The following is a 17844-nucleotide window of genomic DNA, read 5'->3' as shown; positions in this document are numbered from 1 at the left end:
GACTTTCATTAATGTTCTAAAAACTTAATGTTAGCATCTCTGGGTTTGGTGTGACTAAGTTGGATACGGTGAGAGATTGAGGGGTGGGGACTTGTATTAGGATTAAATAATGAAAGTAGCTAACACTATTTAGAGCTTACTCTAGGCCAGGAGTTCCTTTAAACGTTGTACATGCCTTGTGCAAATTTTTGAAAACAAATCTTTGGTAGGTGGTGTTATTCTCTTGTTAGAGCTAAATAAGTAAAAAGAAAATGTAAATGACTTGCCTAAGATTAAGCATTAATACCCAGGCTCTAGATCCTGTTCTAGATCCTATAAGGCTTTGCTGAGAATGGTTGTTTTGGGTGAAGGTGCAGGGAGTAGTTCCCTTCTGAACCAGGTTTGGCTTCTGCCCAGATATGTAGGTTATAAAACATAATAAGACTGTCTATATCTATCTGTTTCTAGGTAGATATAGATATCAATTTAGATAGGTACAAAATGAAATTAGAAAGTTTACTCCTTTAGATTATGGTGTGTGATTATTTCATGTTCATTTTCCTGATCCTTGTTGTCCTTTTATGTGTCAGGTATACTAAAGTTCTACAAATTTCTGGAGTTCCTGACCCATTAGGATTTTGGTCATGAGCAAATACTCTTCAAGAATAATACCTTAGGCAAAATAATCATTATTTAACATTGCCATTGTGTTACAGTATTTTAAAGTATTTCTCCTCTTTTCCCACCATATCCTTTCTTACAACAGCATTTGGATTTTGTTGGCTTTGTAATCCTCAAATAACAGATAAAGTAACTAAGGCCTAAGAACATTAAATCAGGCTTGCGTGACAACTTTATGTACGAAGAGCTCCAAAACATGTAATCCCGCAAGGCTGCTAATGTACTTTTCCGTCTCATGGAAATAATATAAAGTTAGTTTCCAACAATTTGTAGTTTTCTAGAGCCCAGCCAACAACCAGCTCAGTTTTATTATTTTTATAAAAAATATTTGTATTTACGTAATTGCGGTCCAAGTAGAGATGATGCTAATAGGCGGAGACAACTATCTACTTGGAAAAAAAATTGTTCTATCAACTGAGGTGAGCTGTTTGCATTGGCTTGACTCTTTAGAGTGCCTCACGATCCAGTTTCTTCATGTCTACATAGTGGAGGGCCTAGTGAGACATTTATTTTGGGACACATAATTATGGGACACATAATAATTGCCAGATTATTTTCTGTTTGGTGAACTGTATTAAACTTCTGTAATTCAACCCACAACTAAGCAGTCATCCTTTTATACCTGGAGCCCATTACATTCTGACTAGGGATTGCCATGCCACTGGCTAACTAAGCTGTCCCACTTAACCTTTTTTATTCAGCTACTACTGTGGTCCTGCCTCTGACTTTGTTCATGCCTGACACTCAGAAAGTGATGGGGTTTGAAGAGCACCTTGGGTTAACTTGTGGTGACTGGCCTGAGGGCTCTCGCTGCCCCAGGCTCCTTTTGCTGCCCTGAGGGCAGATGGGACCAGCATCTTGGTATACCTGTGGCATATTTGTGACACATCAGATGCTTTAGCACCCTTTTCTATGACATGCATCTGTGGGTCTTCCCCAGGTGTCATTAGTTTCCACCCTACCTTATCTAAGACTTTCTACAAAAATACTTACACTGAAACCCGGATTATACAGAGGACACATAACATTACAATTTCTTGGATTGCTTTGAACCTCACTCTTGTGGACAATTTCATTGTTATGGGTGGGGAGCATGTCTTACCTGGCCCAGTAAATCATTCTTCTTTCCCATCTATGTTCTGAATTAAATGAGAAATGAAAGAGAGGCCCATGTTTACCAGTAAGATGATTTGCTCTTCCTTCCCTGGACCCAGAGACTGGGAGAAGACCAAGAACTCACAGGAGTTGTATGAGTAAGCTCCCTGCAACCTCTCAGGAAATAGCTCTCAGGAAACAGCGTGAGCAGAGAAGAAAATCACCAAAACCATTAAGTGATTTTCCACCATTAATTGTGGAGAGGTGTGAAAAGTAAAATGCTTTACATAGCAACAGAGAAAATAGAACCTTATAAGAGGCTCTTACTAGAGCCTCTTTTATTTCCTGAAAGATTACTCAAGCTGAAGTTTTTCCAGCCAATGACTTAGGACATATTTCAGTATTTTATAAAATGATGAAAAAAGTTAGACTTCTATTTTTGGTTTACAGTGTTAAACTTAGGAAGCATTAGTATTTCAGAAGCACAATTCTTTGTATGTAAGTATCAATTTTCTTACTATTAATTCCAAAGAATCATTAGAATTTAAAAAGTATAGGAATTCCCATTGTGGCTCGGTGAGTAAAGAACCTGACTAGTATCCATGAGGATGTAGGTTCGATCCCTGGCCTCGTTCAGTGGGTTAGGGATCTGGGATTGCTATGAGTTGTGGTGTAGGTTTTGCAGTCGTGGCTTGGATCCTGGCAGCTGCAGCTCTGATTCAGCCCCTAGTCTGGGAACTCCCATATGCCTCAGGTGCAGCCATAAAAAGAAAGACCAAAAATAAATAAATTAATTAAATAAAAGTATATAAACTATGAATTTCAAATGAGGGGGTAGATAAAATTTTAAGTATCCAGAAACATTTAGAATAATTTCCAGAAGATTCATTTCAAGTTGAAGAGTCTGGAAATGTAAGAGTTTAATTTGTAGATGGTGTGTACATTAACTTTAAAAAAAAAAAATCTCTTTAAAAGGAATTGTTTGGTATTTTCTATAGTAGACCCAGCTTAACTCAAGACACCCTGTCTTCTGGAACATGGTCAGGTCTCAGCTAATGTGTGCCCGTCTTCTCCTTTCTCTGTGTTGGTTAGTAAATCATTTATAGGCTGAAGTAATAGGCAGGGATTTCTGTTAATGAAAGATAAAATTAAATATAACTGTGATGTATCCTCGAGGACAAAACATTCTCAAAGAAAAATTAAAATGTTATTTTTTCAAAAAGCCCACTTTTGACTTAGAAAAGTTAGGCTGTGTCCCACAGTATCCCAGAAATCATTGAGAATCTTTTTACCACTTGAAAATGTACTTTCTAGTACTACTTTAAAAGGCATGCTTTGTCAGAGTAATATTATAAAGCACTATGATTAGATTCTCTTGAGATTTAGTTTCCTTTTCATAGTTTGTTCTTGCTGCTAAAAATGGAGCAATTTAAATTAGTGTATCGGTCAGGATAGGTTTGGCATGTTACCTGCCCTCGTCACAAAACTATATGACACTACAAATGATAACTGTGGTTGTACCTGGAGAAGAGAAACTGTAACTATATTCAATATACAAAGGCTGTCAAAATGAAATATAGTACCTTTAGCATTTTCTCATTTGCAAAGCTCTATCGCATTTATTATCTTTGTTGATCCCCATAACAGTCCTATCTTATATATGGGTGAAGCTCAGAGGTTAAATGGCTTGACTAGGAATAAAACAAGTGGCTGACTTGTGACACACATCCAGATCCTAAGATACCAGGTCCAGTGTGGTTCCCTCTGCTCTTTTCTAGCTAAGAACCAGATGTCATATATATAAATTCTGAGTATTCAATCAGGGCAAATGAGAAGTTTTAAATAGCTAGATTTTTACTGAATTTAAGAAGTCTTATAAGTACTAAGATTATTCGGCTGTATAACTGGCTACCATGAAAAGCAACAGTGATTAGAAATGGTTAGGCAGAGGCTAGATGGCCATCTGCTTGCCGTTGGACTGAATGACCTTTAATATCCTTTCCAATTCGGGGATTCCATGACTCTATGGTGATAATGATGCTGTTTCAGCCTGTTGCCAGGTAACATGTCTATTGTTTTTCCTGCCTGTCACACACAGCAGTGGCAAGAAGTATCATTTTCCTTATATGCCATGACAAATTTTTATCATCATGTCATTTTCGCAATTAGCATTCCTGAAGTTTCTTACCTTTATGATGTTCAAATCTATTCTAAAAATGCTGCCAAATTTTATTTTAAAAGGTGTGCAAATAAAATTCCTTTGATGGATGACATACCCTACAGCAATATCCCCGATTCCTTCCCCTTTCTTTTCCTTTCAGCCTTCATCAGTCACACCCTCTTCAATCTACCATCCCCTCTACTGATTAATAGAGTGACTCATTCATTCATCCACTCACTCATTCTGTAAATGTTCATTGACTCTATGAGCAGAGCACTCTTTGAAGTTAAGAAAATAGGAGAAGAGCTTTAGAATCTTACTAGTTACCAGGACGGTAAAGCAAGGAAATTTGTTCATGTCAATTCAACATGTATTTATTAGGCAACAAATAGTAAGTAGAGTTATATTGTATATAGTTCAGGTCCAGCTCCAAAAATGAATGAGCTGGTTTCTAAATCCAGATAAATTGACTAAATCTAGGAGGTATAAGGTTAACTTTATCTTACTCTGGCTATTAAGCAAGTGCCACTCACCCCTCTGTAGAAGCTGTCCAGTGTCTGATGTAAACACATACAAAGGCAGAAACGCATATATAAAAAATGATGTTTTGCTACCGTAAAATACTTTATTCTTAGCTCGAGAAAACTTAAGTCCTATGTTAAAGGTAGTGAATGTTTTCGTTGATTTTTGTTGAATTATTGTATCTACAGCTAACCTAGGGTTGCTGCTGATAAATGAACGGGCTTAGTTCTAAAATGAATGTCGGTTGGTAGTTTGCTTATTTTAAGGAGAAAGGTATGAGTGAAATAACAAAGATGTATGTTAGAGCTTAACTAACTCATCATTTCTATAACTCCTTTGCTGGACCAGATTATAGTTTTTGAATATTGAAAGAATATTCCCTCGGTTTTTTTTGTGCTGTTCCTACAGAAGATGTAGGCCGATCACTTGGGCATTCTCCTGGGCTGAATCATAGAAACCTCACAACGAGGCGACTAGCTTCCATCAGAGTGAGCGCATAAGAGAGTGAGAAAGACAGAAGTCAGAGTTATTTTGAAACTTAATCATAGAAATGAGAAATTTTGTCATGTTTTGCTTATTAGAAGCAAGGCCCTAGATCCAGCCCACACACTCCAGGGAAGGGGATTGCATGGGACAGAGATTGCAGGGGTAGGGATCTTTGGGAATCTTTGTGACTGCTACCACAAGTGTAAATCCTAGAGCTACTAGATGGCTTTTCTTGGGACAGTCCTTGTCTTGTTGCATGACTAGGCTATCCACAATATACAACCAAGTCCCAAAATCTGAAAGTCATTTTTTATTTTCTCTCGGTCATATACAAAGTGAAATGGACCCTAATTTATAAGTGGCTGTCAAATATGTCCTCTTTGCTTCATCTTCATGGCTGCTGTCATCCTTCAGATTTTCATTTCTTCTTGTTTGGATTACAACTTTTTATTCATTCTTATGCTTATAATTTCTTCAGTTCTTCTTTCTGTCATGAGCTCATCTTTCATAAGTTGTGAAAAAATTTGTGAAGCAATGCCTTAAGTATCCATTTTTCCTTTTCAAGACTCAGTCATAGCAACCAGTTTCTGGTATTCTTCTAGAAATAGTTAATGTGTATATAAACATATATGTATCTATGTCATTTTTTTTCACAGATGGGAATATAAACATATACACTTTGATGTATCCTGCTTTTTTTCCACTTAACAACTTATGTTGTAAATTGTTCCCTGTTAAGTGCCACTCTGTTGTTTTTTTCTGCTGCATAGTGTTGCTTATTAGATGTGTTATCTTTATTCACAAATGGTACATTTTAAAGAGGCTTTCTTAATATCTGCTTCAGATAGGTGTGTATTCTTTATATGATATCTGCTTCAACAAAACCAACTTTTAAAACTTAAAATTGCAATGGTATATGTCACTGATGGTCACTTTCCACTGTTGAGCTTTTGGTAGATATCAGTTTTCTCTCCTGGGCTGAACTATTGTGTTTGTAACTGGGCTTTTATTGTACGAGCAGAATGTTTTTGATCAGATTGTATTTACATGACAGCCTGGAGCTGTGGCATTCCGTCAAGTACATCGTACACATTTAAAATATTGTCTAAATATTTATTCACATGATGGATTACTGTGGCTCACGAAAGGCAGTTACGACCTATTGAGTAAATAATTTTAGTTTTAAAAAATTTGGAAAGGCTTTGAAGGGGTCATAGTCATGTCTCATCTCAGTTGTGAGAAACAGCCACTGAATACCCTTGTTTTTTTCTCTAAATGGTATCTTAAGTGTTGAAGCAACAAGACAAAGAAAAGAAAAAAGAAAAAAACTTAAATCGGTTGCTTGCAGGTTTGGTCTTTCTTCCTCCCTATATGGTCAGATACCATCTCTCCTTCATGAGAAAACAGACAAACAAAATCACAGTCAAACAAACAAAAGAGTATTGCAGCCAAGTTTAAAGATTCTTGGAGGTGAAGACCAAATTTCAAAGATATGCATACAGTGGAAATTGCAAAAATATTTAAAATAAGTGGATGCATTTCACTTGAATTTCAAAGGTTAATTTTTATAAATGAATTGTGATTTGATTTATATTCGATTTCTCTGAAACTTCTGTTTAAAAAGTAGTTTGTTATTTATAAGTCAGCTTGAAAATTGTGCACCTCATGCTGCTTCTGTTCTTTCAAAAAGCAGACAGGGTTTTGGTCTTAATAATTAATTTGAACTTATGTACGTGTGTATGATTTTCTTTTTTCAATCATGTGGCACCAGGTTCTTTTATTTATAATTCAGAAGTTGTTTGAACTTTACAAACCTTTTGTGTTTATTTGAGATTAATTTGTTACTTCTAAAGAAAGTGAGGAAAATTGTTGTTGTTGCTTCACGAGATATTAAGTTTATCTAGACACTGGAGGTTTGTGATTGTAACATCTTTTGACAAGCAAATTAGACCGTAGAAAGAGCATCCCAACTTGGAGCTTGGGGCATATGGTGCTACCTTCTGCAAATATAACTCAAAAACAAGTCATTCTGTTCAGTAAGGGGTCATGCTCAGACTCAGGTTCTTTACCTTAGTGTGCAAGGGGAAAAGTAGCCTCTTAAAGAAAATTATAATCTCAGAATCTCAGAAAAATCTACCTCTCTAAATGAAAGCCCGAAGTAAGAAAGATTAAGAAACCCATGAATGTAGTTATTTTTAGGATCGAAAATGACAACTGGAATATAAAAAGAGTTAAGAAAAACAATTAGGATAGTGAAAAATCCAACAAAGTAGTTATTTAGGTTATTGTTATAGCAATTAAAATGATTAATCCTGTGGAAAAAATTGTGTTCTGTAAAATAATATCATGATTAAAATTCAGTTCCTGGCATCTCAGTATGTCAGCATGGTGCAAAGAATTGTTCTGCAGTGATCAATTGAACACATTCCTTTTGCATGTCAACGTTTCTGTTTTTGTTATCTAGGACTGGTAGGTAAAATAGCCCAATATATACATATCTTGGAATTTAAACATATGGATAAAGATGAGAGAAGTTCATTGATCAGTTTTTAATTCATATTGTCATTTTGAGCACACGCTTCTACAGATGGTAGAGTTTTGAATGCCCATCAGAGCACCAGTACTTTTGAGACAGCTGTTGCAGAGAAACCTCTTTTATGTGCTTTAGGTCAAGAGTAGTCAAACCTGTTAGAGCACCTGCTTTTGCATATGCAAATCTGTTGTTTTGTCATTTTATTAAGCATGAAGAGGTAATGGTCTCTTGTGGTTGTAAATAAGTCTGGAACCTCGGCTGCGTGAAAGGAAATACAGCAAAAAGACAACTGCAATTTCTCTTGTGTAGTCATGGGAGGTTGCTTCTGTTTGGGGCTTTGTTTCTGGAAGACTGCCCGTAATTCTTAATTCGAAGGGAGGGTAGAGAGGCAAGTTTATGTTTGGAGGCAAGAACGGGGAAGGTGTTTGCTGTCATTGACTGTAGGGTAGTTGTGAAGTTTGACATGCCCAGAAGCTACTGAATGCCATGTGGGGCCCCCCACTGCATACCTCAGTTTTCATCATCTGGTGAGCCTGCAGCAGGATTTCCAGGCACTGGAGTCGACAACTTGTCTACTTTGGTTTGGAGCTGATTGATCCACAGAACAAAACTTGCTTGTGGGATCTTCCCTTGCTATAGAATGACATAAATGATTGAAATGCTTGCTTTCTTTCTTTCTTTTTTCCCCTAAAAACAACAACTGTCATTTGTTTATAGACCTTGATGCTTATGGGAAAGAAATTGTCAAACAGTAATGCAAGCAGAGTTTGCTGGAAACTTTCACTCATGTTTGTGAATTATTGTCTTGTTCAACTTTGACACGTTGGAAATAAAAGTGGGAAAATACGTTTAGGGAAGAAGAGAGGGTGGAAGGAGATTCTTATTTACTGTATCTCTTTAAAAGGTGAGTGACATATAAAGATGGCACCCTGAAATTTGCAAAATGACTGAAGATTTTACTCTGTGTTGCCATAGATTGCTGCGGGGGAGAAAAATGAAATACTAGAATTGATGAACAAATGTTGCATGCTGTCATTTTAGATTACATTATTTTACTCTGAAGTTGTTTGTAATGTTTCTTTTTGAAAAATAGTGGAAAATGCATGTAACATAGAAAATAATGTTATAAATCTGTTAATTGTATTAATTATGTTGAAGTTTGTTTAATCTGGCAGGGATTTAATAAGCAGGAGTAAAAAATGTTATTTTCTAGCTTTGGGAGAAAAATTAAAAATTCTTCCCTGACCTTTTAACCTTGTCAAATGATTTCCCTGCTCTTGACACAGTGCATTATATTTGCAAAGGTTGGAAGTTAACTCTTCAAGGTACCAGACATCATTTTTATTGGGATATTAATTCTCAGAGGTGCTAATCTCATCAAGATTTGTAGGCATTTTCTTTCATAGGCCATTCTGATTTGTAGCTCTTTCTTTTCACAGCAGTATTAAATACCAAACCTTCTCTGATATGGAAGTTCATTAGAGATATGTCTTTGATGGCAGCCCTTTCCTGGCTTCAGTTTCAAATACCTTGATGTAAAGCTTAAGAAGCCATTGTGTTGTAAGCCCTCCTTGATGTGCCTTATTTAGATCTGCATAGTAAATCAAGGAAAGTAAATAACAAGGCAGCAGATGGAAGCATGGAGATAAGGCCAGTGAACAATTGTATTTGTATTTTGTTATGATGTTGACAGGAGCTAAAATTCACTAATCTAGTTCAACTGATCTGCATTTCAAAGAAATCTCATTTAGCAGCAACTTGAAGGTTTGTAGGATAAAGTTCTTTTATTGCAGCTTTTATTGCATTCTTTGCTAATTTATCTGGTCAAGATTGAGCCTTGCTTACTTAAAGCTGCAAGCATGTTACAAGGAGTCTTAAATACTATGAAAGCATTAATGTCTAGACTATGAACTGAAGGTAATTACATATCCAGCCCTGAATAGGGTACATTTGGAAAATACTGTTGTCCAAACTCAATTGTCAGGGCAATATAGATAAGATAGTTTTTTTTTTTTTTTTTTCCCTTTCCTGCTTGTTTGCTCTGAGATTTTTTTCCACTTCATAAATAAGCTAATATTCAATCAATTACCCAGAAATCTTGAGGAGAATGAGTAGATCTTCTTTATATGTGAATCTATTGATGCTGACATTGGTTGTGCCCTCTGGAGAGAATGGATGATTATTATTTTGGGAGTCTGATATCCTTATTTGACTCTGCAGTTATAAACATGGGTATGATACATAAATGAGATACGTTTAATATAAAATTTAAGGTGTTGTGATAAGCACACTCTGATGTAACACCAAAATATTGATCTTTTCTAATTTTGATTATATATATTATTCAGTGGAAATTAATTATCTTCAAATATAGAGAAATTAAATATTATATGTGTATATTTATACATCAGCTAAATTTTGAGGATACTTAGCTTGCATTGGTTTCAAAAGGAAAGATTTTTGGATTAGGGCAGTTGTCCTGAGCTCACCTCCCATCTCTGCCACTTAGACCCAATGAAATCTTGAATAAATTCCTCACTTTAATGAATCTCTCCTGTGAACTGTTGGGGGTGAGCCAGAGGCACCTAAAATCTTCCCTCTTAGCAGATCCTGGTTATTCACTGCTAGTTCATTTTGTGTTAGTTTTTGTGCTTCACTGAAAGTTTATGTAAGTAAATTCTCTTCCCTAAAGTAATTCAAGAGTAAATACTCCATTTAAAAAAATTTGCTGCTAATATAATTAGAATTTGGAATATAATTTGTATTTCTCTTTGTATCTCTTAGCAGCTCCTTGGATGACCCTATTTGTGTTGGATGTGCTACTTTAATATTTTTTCTTTTTTTAAATAGTTAAACCTGAGCATATGGAAGTTCCTGGGGTCGGGGTTGATTTGGAGCTGAGGCTGCTGGCCTACGCCACAGCCACAGCAATACTGGATACGAGCCACATCTGCTACCTACACCACAGCTTCTGGTGATACCAGATCCTTAATGCACTGAGTGAAGCTGGGGATCAAACCCCCATCTTCATGGACACTGTTTTGGGTTCTTAACCCACTGAGCCACAACAGGAACCCCAGATATGCTAGTTTTGATCCTACTTTCCATAAGACACAGAGAGCTACCTTAGTGGTCATTATGAAAGATTCATTATATCTTTTAAAACAAATGGTCAAGTAACTTGGTTTTCATACAAAAAATTCACAGTTTTGTTTTTGATTCTAAATTTTAATGTCGATTCAGAACTTCAATGTAGGTATTTAAAACCAAATATTTTTTTGTTTTAATGATTTTTATTTTTTCCATTATACTTGGTTTACAGTGTTCTTTCAATTTTCTACTATACAGCAAAGTGACCCAGTCACACACATATATATGTACATTCTTATCCTCCATCATTTGACTTAAAACAGTTTGTCTAGTGTGTCTTCTATAGAAGTAAATCAAGTAATGACTTGTTTTTTCTCCATTTTTTTTTTTTTTTTTTTTTTAGAACTTGAAAACAATGGTAGTGACAATTACTTTCTGAAATTGATGAACACAAAAGGTTAAGACGGGCTTAACATAACTGTCTTTTTTTGAGTTATACTGTAACTCTGCTTCTGCCTTGTTCACCATTCCTTGTAAATGGTTTAGTACTTCTGTCATAATAAAGCTAGGTTGTTAAGAAAGACAGCGATGAATAAGATGTATTCTATGCTTTAAAATAATTTTTGATTAAACATGAGAAATCAGATATGTGGACAAATGTATTACATGGTAAATTAAGTGATTAGTTTTCAAAGGAGAGCTGTAGAGAAAATGCTATGTGAGTCGATTATGTCTAATTAAGAAAATAAGGGTGTGGTTCTTGGGGGTGATGGTGGTCGAATCGAGGTTTGGAAGGCATGGGACAATCTAAATAACTAGAATTTGAGAGGAGAGAGAGAGACATGCTCATTGAAGCAAATGGAGACTTTAGAGGCTGATAAAGCAAACACAACATGTTTGGCTCCATTCTGGAATGTAGAGGAGATTTGTGGAGGAAAGTAAAGGAGAGGCAGCGTTGATCCTAAGATGAAGGGTCTTGGGTTTAAGGCTAATAAGTTCTTATTTGTTCAGTAGATGTTGAGGAACCGGCTCTGCTGTTAAACAACATTAATTGATAAGCTAGTAAGAAAAGGCAGGAGTTCCCACTATGGCACAGTAGGTTAAGGATTCAGCGTTGTCTCTGCATAAGCTCAGGTTGCTGCTGAGGCATTGTTTCCACCCCTGGCATGGGAACTTCCTTATGCCATGGGTATGGCCAAGAAAATAAAAAAAGAAAAAGCACCAGGGAAATATTTGTACAGTGTAAAGTCACGTTCCACTCCTTCCCCTATGCCACGCTAATAGATTATTTTTTAAAAATTGCATCTTGGGAGTTCCCGTCGTGTCGCAGTGGTTAACGAATCCGACTGGGAACCATGAGGTTTCGGGTTCGGTCCCTGCCCTTGCTCAGTGGGTTAACGATCCGGCGTTGCTGTGAGCTGTGGTGTAGGTTGCAGACGCGGCTCGGATCCCGCGTTGCTGTGGCTCTGGTGTAGGCCGGTGGCTACAGCTCCGATTCAACCCCTGGCCTGGGAACCTCCATATGCCGCGGGAGCGGCCCAAGAAATAGCAACAACAACAACAACAACAAGACAATAAATAAATAAATAAATAAATAAATAAATAAATAAATAAAAATAAAAAAAATAAAAAAATAAAAATTGCATCTTTTGAAAACTTTGTTAGATCTGGTGTTTTCTACAGAGATGAATGGTGAGTGATATGTTTGAAGATGTTAGGGGAGGTGAGGGATATGAATTTGAAATTGTGCTTGAAGAAAAGGGAAAAAGACTAGCATTGTAGAGATGGGTGAGATACCGTTTTTAAGATGCTTCATAGAGACATCTGGTATATTGGCATATATTTAAGAAAACTTGAGTGTTCTTGAGTATAGAGAAGATTTGAGATAAATTTCTGAAAATATATAAGCCATAATTAATTGGAAGAAGGGTCAACACCAGAATATTCAAGTGAAGATGTTCAAGAGGTATTAGAGGATAAAGAACTGAGCCAAAGAGAGGATGAAAACTGCACTCACAGGATATTCTAGGTAATAAATTAAATAACAAGCATTTCGCAAAGTGTAAATGGATAGTATATGGAAGGATTTTGTATTGGTTATTCATGACTCAGACCACCCTTTCCTTTAGAAAACATATTATACATGGTTTTTAGGTCATAAGCTGATCCTTTGGTTTAACATTGAAGTCGGGAAGGAGTGGTTTGTGTCCTTAGCTTGCAAATATTATTATATTATTTTTAAAAATACGAAATGTCTTGTTAAATCTTAAAAAATTGGATCGGTCCCCCACAGCTTTTCTAACTTCTCTTGAAAATTCCCATTTGGCAAGCCTAAGCCTGTGTTCCTATACAGCAAATGCAGTAGCATATGCAGTAATATGATGCAGGTTAAAAACCACCTCTTTAGAGATTTTACCACAGTACCCTACACCTTTCTTTTCTCTTGCACCTAGCTGCTTTACCCTTTTATCTTTGGGTATTTTATTTTGTGATCCTCATGCTGTATTGATGTTTATCATATTATTCTTTCTAGCAATATTTGCCTTGAAAACTAACCGCTATATGCAGCAATTTTTATAAGGGAAATGTACTTGGATTGCACATGAGATACGAGGAACAAGTTGCATCTAACTCGAATGGGTTTGGATTTCTCCCCTTGTTCTCTGACGCCTGTGAATTCTTGCAGGACTTCACTCCCTCCTTAACTGTTGATTGCTTCCTTGTTCTGGGAGTTAACACTGGAGAAAAGGGGAGCTGTTAGGAGATAGTATATTCAGTAAGGATTTTAAATCTGCACATCGGGAGAGAGTTGTGGACTGCATATATACATTTGCTAATCATTTGCAACAAGTCGTGGTTATTTTAAGTACTAGAGTTCAGATTAACAAGTGGACTGGAGGAGGTTTCCTTCATAGCTCAGTGGTTTACAGTCCCGACTAGGATCCATGAGGATGCAGGTTCAATTCCTGGCCTTGCTCAGTGGGTTAAGGATCCAGTGTTGCTGTTCTGGCATTGCTGTGGCTGTGGTAGGTATAGGCTGGCAGCTGCAGCCCTGGGATTAAACCCCTAGCCTGGGAACGTTCACATGCCATGGATGCAGCCCTAAAAAAAAAGAGGACTGGAGTTCCTGTTGTGGCACAACGAGTTAAGAATCCGACTGCAATGGCTTTGGTCACTGTGGAGATGGGGGTTCGATCCCCGGTCTGGTGCAGTGGGTGCCTCACTATGGCGTAGGTCCCAGCTGAGGCTCGGATTCACTCCTGGCCTGGGAACTTCCATTCCCATATGCTGTGGGTGCATCCATTAAATTAAAAAAAAAAAAAAGACAGAGAAGAGGAGGACTGGAATTAAGTTTTGGGAAAATGGACTTTGAGGAAATACATGTACGTAAGAATAAGAACTAGCAGAAACTGAAAAAAGAGGGTCTGAGGTAGGAGGGGAATCAAGAAAGAGGGTTAAGAATTTTTTTTTTCCCCCTAGGGCTGCACCCGTGGCATATGGTGATTCCAAGGCTAGCCATCTAATCGGAGCTGTAGCCCATCAGTCTACACCACAGCCATAGCAACATGGGATCGGAGCTGCATCTGCGACACCACGGCTCATGGCATTGCCAGATCCTTAACCCACTGAGTGAGGCCAGGGATCAAACCCACAACCTCATAGTTCCTAGTCAGATTCATTAACCACTGAGCCACAATGTGAACTCCCAGCCTGATTTTTTAGGTCACATTTTCTGAGTGCTGGCTCTGTACCACTGTACTGCAGTGAGTTATTTACTAGTTTATATGATTTAATGACTAAGGGTTTCAGTTGTCAACATTAATATTTATTTCTTTGTATATACTGAATTCATTGACAAAAATGGTCTGCATAATTTTGATGACTTTACTGATCTTAACTCTTTATTAAAAACAAAAACAAACAAACAAACATACAAAAAAAACCCCTAGTACCTACTATATCCCAGACTCTGTCTTAGGGAATGGGGAGATGAAGTTGATTAATGAAAAGTTACCATTTTTAACAGTCTACTGGTGTAGTTGAGAGATTTCAGTATAATGGGTAATGTGGTGAGAGCATAGTTGGTGAAGACCCTGACTAATATTTGAGTGCATTATGTTCTGTATTTTTTAGGGTTAAGATTATAATGTGTTAGAACATTTCAAGGTAGAGTTTCCTTTTTGTAAAAAGTTTTACCAATGAAATAGACAAGTTATAGCTAATTGTGCATATAAATGGGTTTTTCCTCTATAATAGGTAGTATAGTCTATGTGAGAGAGAGAAAGAGATCAGTTCTTTATCACAAAGGATGCATTTCCATATCTATAATGTAATTTTAGCTACAGTCAAACTATATTCTGTGAAGGGTCTGGCATATTTTTCTGACACATCTGGTAGATATGTATGGCATTAATTAGCATAGGTATAGCTGTAAATGACATGTCAGTCCAGGACAACAAAAAGTATTTGTTACTGATGTCAATCATTCACGCCTTGTCAGTTCAAAAGGCTTCCCTAAAGGAATGTGCATTGATCTGCACTGATCCAAAATACAGCAAAACCATTTCTGTGTTCTAGAAACTAAAGTAGAACTACCTGTGTTTGAAAAGCCATATGGAAATATTCATATAGAAAGTGCATGTTAATAAGTTTTAACAGTAAGTCTCTTAGGCCAACATTAGTCAAATCTTTCTAAAAGAAGATACTCCAATTTTCTGTAATCCTAAAATCTAGTCTTGAGTGCATTTTCTCCTTTAATAGTTTTAATTTTTGGTGGTTAGATTTGTGTGTTTGTTTCACCTTGAAGTAATTTTGAGGTTTTCCAGGCAAATGATTTCAAGTACCCCTTACAATGGTTAAAAACAGAAGGAGATGACACAAGTATCAATTTGTGATCAAATTGATGGCTTAAAGTGGTACTCTTCTGCCCATACATGTTTTGGTTTTTGTATTTAGCTATTCAAATATAGATATTGATTGACTTTATTTATTTACTGTATTCCCACTATATTATTATTTTTGAAATAATAATCACAAATGTAATATTCTTAAATTTCTGAGCCAAAATTGGCTTTAAAGTGTTAGCAGACACATTTCCCTCAAACATCTATATTTTATTTCCAGTTTTCTCTAAATGTTCCCCCTACATTTTGATTTATTATTTAATGGAAAGCAATACAAATGGCTTTATGATAAGGCAAGAGCGTGTGATCTAGGGTATGGCACAAGTTGAAGACATTTATCTTAATATTTCATTTTAATGAGGCAGAAAATACCCATTATTAGAAAACTACAATTTGATAAAAATTGGTAGAATACAATTAATTCTCTTAAAATTATGACTCCTCATACCACCAAAGGTCAAATAATCATATATTATGTTTCTGTGTCCTTGTGAATGTAGGATGTATTGCAATTTTACATCTTATGAGTTTCTTAGATAATTAACATCAAATTAGATTAAAAATGTATTCATGTTATATGCTTTAATTTGACCAACATGCTTTGTACCATCATCAGAATTCTTACTCCAGACTTTCTTGCCCTGCCTACAGACCCTGCTATCAGTTTCTGGTCTGTCTCGTGCTCTTGAAATCATCTTTTTTTTATTATTCCATTAAATTTTTTAAAAATGGATTTTCCTTTACACTTTTCTAATCACCCTGTAATTCTTTAGCCCTAAGACATTAAAATGAATGAGTAAAAATATTTGATACCTAATCGTCTCTGCCAGTCCATTCAAACTCATGGATTTGCAAAATTATGTTAAAGTCTTTTAAAAATACATTTGAGTAGGCTTTTGTAGTCATTTGGATTTTGAATATTAATTTCCTCTTGCTATGCTGCTTAGCCATAAAAATGAAAAAGGAGATAGATGTGGGTTTCTTTTAGTGGTGTTAATTTAAACTGCTTGATTTATTTATTACAATATTCAACAATAGCAATTCCTATTTTCTCCGTTCACCTCAGATCCAACAGAAAATAATGAGAAGCCCCCGCCCCCCAGCACAGTAAGAAAAAAGTTTGATGCATTTTTGCAATAATTGATTAAAAGTATAATTTCCCTCTAGATCAAACAAATAATAGAAGCCTATTGAAGCTTTGTTCTGACCTATTCTGGAAGTAGAAGAATACCCTGGAGAAAGGAACATTGTAAGCACAAAGAATAAAATTCCTCAATCCTGGGAGAGAGAATGAAAGCCTAGCCCTCCAAATGTAAGTCATCTGTTCTCTATATTTTCCATCTCTCAGTTTTGTGGCTATTCACATGCTAGTAGAAAAGTATGCGATGACAGTATTCTTTGGATTTTTTTTTTCTCTTCAAAATATACAGATATTTGGTTGGTAACTTAAATTTCTCTGTGTGATAACAGTTTCTAACTAATAACCCAAGATGATGCTTTACAATAATAACATTTAATGCAAAATGTATTAGTATTAATTTTACCTTCTGACAGAAAACAGTTAAGAATTTTGAGAGTATTCAAATGAAAAGGTAACTTTCTTTAATATGTGCACTTTTGCCATCATAACCCCTGTATGCTCTAAACTTTGGTTCTTACTTTTTTATATTTCTTCATATCTGAGACTAAGACTATTTTAATATATCTATTTAAATCTACCTTCTAGTAGGAGAGACATCAAGTCCTGTTTTCACTTTGCATGATGAAAGTGAACTGGACTGAATTTGTGTCTGTAATCTACTATAAAATACATAAATTTTGTCAGCTCACTGTATTGGAAAGACTTCGTTCCTCTTTTATTAGAAAGAACTTAAAGATGTCTGTTAATGTTTTTATAGAAACACAGAATTCCGTTGCTGTCCAGAAAGTGGTAGAAAGAATGATGACTAAAGGCAGTGCTTGATTTGGGAAGATTATTGGGGAAGAAATTTGTTATCACCGCTGCTTTTATCTGGAAAGTTACCTAGTGATCATTCTTGTGATAAGGCACTTGATACGTGATGTAATAATGGCACTGCCAGAAACTTGATTTTTGCTTAACAGTCGATCACCTTGTTCATCCACTTAGTGAAAGAAATCCTTGATAGAGTGTTGTTTTAATTTTAAAAAGTCCAAATTATGCCATAGAAAATGAATACTTATTAAAGTTGAATAAAACCACATTATAATCTTTCCAATTATCTCCAGAATTGAAATATGAATTTTACAAGTTTTGAATGTGATATTCTTAACCACATAGCATCTGACAAAGTTGTCAAAGTAATCTGCAGTGAGAATTCTTCATAATTTCTAGGTTCATGTTTAATCTTGTTGTTTGGAACATCTGATAGAGC

The 17844-nt window shown here is 35.9% G+C and overlaps 1 protein-coding gene across 10 annotated transcripts in view; it reads left to right on the top strand.

The window, feature by feature from the left end:
- FOXP2 (forkhead box P2) overlaps nucleotides 1–17844 on the top strand; it is a 555422-nt gene that overhangs the window by 56815 nt on the left and 480763 nt on the right. For 9 of the 10 annotated variants that reach the window (XM_021078421.1, XM_021078435.1, XM_021078432.1 and 6 more), the window contains exon 2: nucleotides 16619–16763. The exons of the other annotated variant lie outside the window; for it this stretch is intronic. The gene's annotated coding sequence lies outside the window, so the exon portion shown is untranslated. The remainder of the gene's footprint in view (nucleotides 1–16618; nucleotides 16764–17844) is intronic. 10 annotated transcript variants of the gene reach the window in all.

The sequence above is a fragment of the Sus scrofa genome, chromosome 18, assembly GCF_000003025.6.
Source record: "Sus scrofa isolate TJ Tabasco breed Duroc chromosome 18, Sscrofa11.1, whole genome shotgun sequence".
Taxonomy (NCBI): Eukaryota; Metazoa; Chordata; class Mammalia; order Artiodactyla; family Suidae; genus Sus; species Sus scrofa.
Note: the sequence above shows the minus strand (reverse complement) of the source record. Positions and strands in the feature narration are given on the sequence as shown.